Below are 6000 nucleotides of genomic sequence, written 5' to 3'. Positions count from 1 at the left end.
AACACTTCTTCGTGGCATTATTCACTTCCTCCAGATTGAGGTATTTTTCAGTTGGGTTACTTTCCTTTGCTTCTCCTGAGATATCTTTCCCCCTGTAAGTTACTACCGCCTTGTTGTAATTCCATGGAACGACAGTGGGATCTGTCATGGGCCTCTGTAGTGCGCCACCAATAACCATGGGCTCATTCAGCCTTGGTGAAATTACTGGCCCCCGCACCACGTAGGTCCCTTTAGGCACATACATTTTAGACCCCTCATTTAGCTCAAATCTTCTTGGAGGGTTCAATGACATCTGTTCTTTCTTGTGGCCCCGAGGAACATAGAAAACGACATCTTTTGAAGGCACTGCCCCAGCTTTGGTTTCCTCTTTCTTTTCTGTATTCTGAAGGGTGGGTTTACTCTTCTTCTCCCCCTTGTCTTGTTTTACGGAAGCCTTTGGCTTCTTTTCCATGTTGGCTATGGCAATGATGGCTTTTAGAGCTGGGTCAAACTCTTTATCTTCACAAATCATTCCAATGACAGGCCCGTTGTTGTGAGCCGGTAATGGATTGTTGGTTATATTAGGAACGTCTTTGTCCTTTAGCACTATTCGCTTCTATTCTATGAGATTTTCCACAGCTCTTTTCAGGGTCCAACATTCATCTGTATCATGCCCTTCCGCCCCTAAATGGTAAGCATATCGAGTACCAGCTCTGTAAGCGGGCGACACTGGGTTCTGCCTGGTTTGGGGTATATGCTGCAACAAACCCATCTAGACATGTTTGGGGAAAAGACTGGAATATGACTCACCAATGCGTGTGAAGTTTGCCATCTTGGGTGGTTCCTAGGCTCAGGTATTGTAGGGGAAGTTGTTTTGTGGAGGTCGGGGATTATACTGAGCTTGGTGAGGAGGTTGATTTCTGCGAAATGGATCTCGGTTTTGATTGAATTGTTGTTTTGGCCTAACATAGGGTTATGCACTCATCACTGCGTATGTCTGAGGAACCATAACATAGGCCACATCCTGATGGGGATAGTAATGTTGTGGGGTTCTTTCTGGGAAATGAGGTCTGGGTGGACGGGGTTTTCTTACACTTGAAGTTTCCATTGCCGCTTTTTCCTTATTCTTTTGGTTTGTTACACCTCTAGACCCGCCTAGACCTTATAGCAGACTGGCTCAAGATATGCCCTGTTTTTAAACCATTCTCGACCATTTCACCAATTTTGATGGCCTCGGCAAATGGCTTCCCTATCGCAGACATCATATTTTGATAATAATCAGCCTCTTAGGCTTGAAGAAAAACACTAACCATCTCTGTTTCGTCCATTGGGGGTTTGACTCTGGCTACTTGTTCACGCCATTTGACAGCATACTCTCGGAAGCTTTTCGAGGACTTCTTCTTTAGATTTGACAATGAATTTCTGTTAGGGGCTATGTCAATGTTATACTGAAATTACCTGACAAAATCCTGAGCCAGGTCATCCCAAATATGCCATCGAGATATATCCTGATCCATGTACCATTCAAAAGCTGCCGACCAGGATTTTCCCAAAATACGCCATGAGAAGCTCTTCTTTTCCACCTGCTCCCTGCAATTGGTTACAGTACCTCTTGAGGTGTCCCATGCCCATCGTACTTTTCAAACTTTCAGGTTTTGAAGCCCAAGGGTAAATGCACGTGTGGGAACATACACGGGTTAACGTAGGATACGCTCTTTTGCCCACTCAGACCCTGTATATTTTTGAGACTATACTCCATGTTCCTCATCTTTCTGGTAATCTCCTCTTGTTCAGGGTTTTTTGTGGTTTTTTCCTGCCTCGCGGTAAACTCATGTCGGGGTGGCTGAGGTAAGCATTGGTAGTAAACTGGGTAGGTTCCAGTGGGAAAGATGGTGCTTGAAATGTAAAGGAAGATAGATCAAAGCTAGGCCTGGGTAGAGTGGGTTGTGTTGTAGCTGAACAAGGTGTCGCAGTGAATATGTTTGAGGCCGCACCTGAAGTTAACACCTGGGGGCGAGCCTTAAAAGTTGTTCCAGCAAAGTGGGATGAGATGGTAGGATATCCCAGTGGGGTATTTGGATAACTTATGGGGATGTTGGAAGTCCCACTTTCCCTGGGAAATAACTCAGGAATCTAGGTATCACACTTGGTGGTTCTCAGCCGTTAGCCCAGGCGTCCCACATTTCCATCATGCGAAGACGCAGAATCCTATTTTCCTCAGCAGTTGCTGACTTAGAAGTTAGGATGGTCGAGATCGGGCTATCCTCCGGGATAGGGATTGTTGGCAGATGACTTTCCGAAGACATTTCAACACTTCCTTTTGACATTGTGAAGTACGGATGTGAACCCAGATTACCACAAAACCAACCACCTCAATATAGAACCTGGATGATAGCCAACACAACAAACCGATTAGTGTGAGACAATTAACACATAGGTAATCACACGCTGGGGGTGTGATGCACCTATACAGTTAAGTGTGTTTTTACATGTTTTGCAATGGTTGCGTGTTTCATCCCGACTTTTGTTTATCTCTCCACTTTTTCTTTCTTTCCACTTTGGCTCTTTAATGCCTCTCTTCTTATTCCTGTTTTTCTCTCTTTTTCTTTTCCTCTCTTTTCTTGCTCTTCTTGCTCTTATTCTGGTTTTTCTTTTTCTTTCCTTTTTTTTGTTTTTCTTTCATTGGAGTTATTTACAAAATCGTGACCGGATCCGATGAGGATTGTCTATGTATCATGACGCCACGTGAATCAGATCATCTCATAGTTCAAGAAATGCGAACAATAAAGAAACAAATTTTTTGGGGTTTTCCAAATTTTCATTAATAAAATTTCTACTTTACTGAATTACAAAAGACTCGAAACATACTTTTTCTTGGAATTTAAAACTTCAAATAGACTCGAGACATATTTTTCTTCTAGGAATTTACAACTTCAAACAGACTCAAAACATAATTTAAAAATGAAACTATAGACTTGAAAAAGAAAATACAATCAAGAGTACATCGGTGCCTCTAACCCTGTCCTAGGAACACCAACTGGTCTTGCTGCGGGCCTACGTGCCATGTCGTTTTGGAGGCGATAGAGATCCTCCATTATCTGGCGGACAAAGATCATTACAGTGGAGAAGAACATGGATCTGGTCATGTCCTCACACTCACTGCATTTCATCGTGATGTAGCCCGCGATCCTTCTGACCTTTTCCCTTATGGTGCCCTTTTCTTGCAACAAACGCCCTGTCTGTTGGGATCTAGCCTCTAAGACCTAGGTGGCAGTATGATTATGCTCCTGCAAGTGCTATAGGTCTCCCTCTAATTGTGCCATCAAAGCGTAGCAATGTTCTTTCTCGGCTTTGAAATTCTTGGCTTGTTTGGCCATTTTACTTTCGAGGTTGCTAATCTCCTTTTCCTAACTTGTGACCTCTCTTTCGTATTTTTCTTTCATCTGTTGAACTAAAGTTTCCCGTCCCTATGCATTTTTAGCCAACTTTGTTCGTACTTTGGCCAGCTCAAACCCAGTTTTCTGAAGATCATCTTCATAGTCACGTACCTTTTGTGTAAGGTTGTAGATGAGCCTTTCGTCTTTTCTGCTTCTACCCGGGTTCTCGGCTGCTATTCTCAGCTATCGAACCTGGGCCCTGAGAGCTTCATTTTCTTGAACTAGCCTTTTCCTCTCACCCTCAGCCTCTCATGCCTGTAGATCATTATTAAAGGTGACATTTCTCAACTCTTCTTGCAAAGCGTGAATGTTGGCTTGATATTTCTTTTCCTTTTCTCCCCAGGCCAACCTTTCTTGAATTTTGTCATTAAAATCTTAAACATGGGGCCTTTTTCCAGGCCTCTCGAGTTCGGGCTCTGGCTCATTGTTCACATAAAAAGTTCTTTCAAACTAGGCAGCATAATTGGGATCAACTTTGCCCCTAGCCGGGCCCGGCACCTAGGTGTCATTTTTTAGATACCAACAACCATTCCAATCCTGTTGAACTAAAAACTTGGGTAGCGTTGCTTCTGGGTGTAATTCAATGACTTGGGTGCTTAGATCTGCATCTTCAGGTATCACCTGATATCTTCCCAATTGTATTAGGACTGGTGCATATAGTTGTATACTTCTTACTCCCATCATCATCAAGTAGCCTTTTGAAGCTGTCATGTATATGACTTCTATTACCGGGATCCATCCTATGGTCCATTCAATTTGATTCACTCTCAGTTTTCTTAGATAGGAAACCCAAGCTTCGACTCCTTATTGCAGTTTGTAGCCTTCCACCCTTTCCTCATAATTTTTGATGAAATTGTTCCCGTCCGATGCATATATCATGAACTTAGGATAGCGGCGAAGGTGTTCGATCATCCATATTTGAAGAAGAACATGCCCAGTATATGTTTGCCAGCACTAACGGGACTAGTGTGTGATATTTTTTGGTGATGAGGATCTGTGCGATTCTGGCCATACGAGTGTGTATTGTGCCCTCCGCCTTTGGAAAGACCATGACCCCTAGAAATGCCACGATGAAGGCAAACCGACGATGAATTTGCCATATGCTCTTGTCTTGTTTGTTATTCAACCCCTTTTCATGTGTTTCAAACCCGACTGAGTGCCCGAACCTGAAATACAAGAAGTAGAAAGAACAACATCCTTTGCTCACGTGAGCCTTATTCATTTGTTTGCTAATATTTAGAAGATCGAAGAACTTATGTAAAGAGGGAGCCCTTGGATATATGAGTTGTTGCTTTCTTAACTTTTGGCCAAAATCAATATACCCGGCCATTTATTCCAGAGTGGGGGTGAGCTTAAAATCCGAAAAACAGAACACATTGTGGACGGGATCCCAGAAGGTTACCAAGGCTTTGATTAAATCCTCCCGGGGTTTGATGTGCATGATGTCTATCAGGGAACCCAACTGTTCTTTCACCCAATCTTGGTCATCTTTATCTAAATCATCCCACCACCTGTGAAGCTGCAATCGAGCCCGTTCTATGACAGATTGTGATGAGTCTTAGACAGTATTCATATGTACCTGCGGAGGGTTAAGGTTAGGGTTGACTCTTATGCACTCTTTTGCAAAACAAGTTTTCTAAAGAAAATCAACAAACAAAGACCCCTTTTATTGCTACTTTAGTAAAAATGATTGTTTTTGCAAACGTGGCCCCTTCACAATTCCAAACAAATTTTGAGGCTGGGGATAAGTATTTAACTGGAAAAGACACCTTTTAAAGAGACTTGCATGTTCCTCCCAAAAATAGCCTTTCGACAATTGAAATGTAATCTAAGGCTATTCCGGTAAGAAATGACTTAAAATACAATAGAAGCTAGGTCGGCTTATTATTTTGACAAAAGCCCCGAAACACCCTTTATTTTATTATTTGTAAAAAATGAGGCCGAATCTTATATGGGTTGCTTACGTATCCCACATTCGGTGAGAATCAGACTTGCGTACTTCGGTCAGTTTTGACATAAAAACATGATATTTGACTCACTTTTTTTTGAAATACATTTTCCTTTTTTTTTTCTCTTTTTCGGGATATTTTCAAATACCGGGATTTTTAGAAATCGATTAAATCCTCACTCTTGATTTTTCTCTTTATTTCCTTTTCCTAGTCGGTCAACATGCAAGATGAAACAGAATAAATATTTACATAGCACGTAGGATGCATCAGGATGGTCTTTATTTTGGGTACACTTGTCCTAGACGGACCTAACCCCTGTGTTGAGTCCCCAACGTCATATTCACGCGATGCAAATAATCATTCATACTAGGGATCCGACATGAGGTTGCGTTATTCTAGGTTTAAAACCTGGGATTTGTGTTCTATACTACAACGTACCGGAAGCACTAAAGCCTACCCGACCTTGTTTCTGGCCCAGCCTCGATCTATTTGGTATAATTTCTATAGAAAAAGCGGGCCACACGAACGTGTGCACCATTTTCAGAAGACTCAGAGGGGTGGCGTAAGAAGACATTTAAATACAGTTCAATTAATATCAAAGCGGTAAATGACAATTACCACATTAAGTCCACAAA

Source organism: Nicotiana tabacum, chromosome 5, assembly GCF_000715075.1.
Source record: "Nicotiana tabacum cultivar K326 chromosome 5, ASM71507v2, whole genome shotgun sequence".
NCBI classification, from domain to species: Eukaryota; Viridiplantae; Streptophyta; class Magnoliopsida; order Solanales; family Solanaceae; genus Nicotiana; species Nicotiana tabacum.
Note: the sequence above shows the minus strand (reverse complement) of the source record.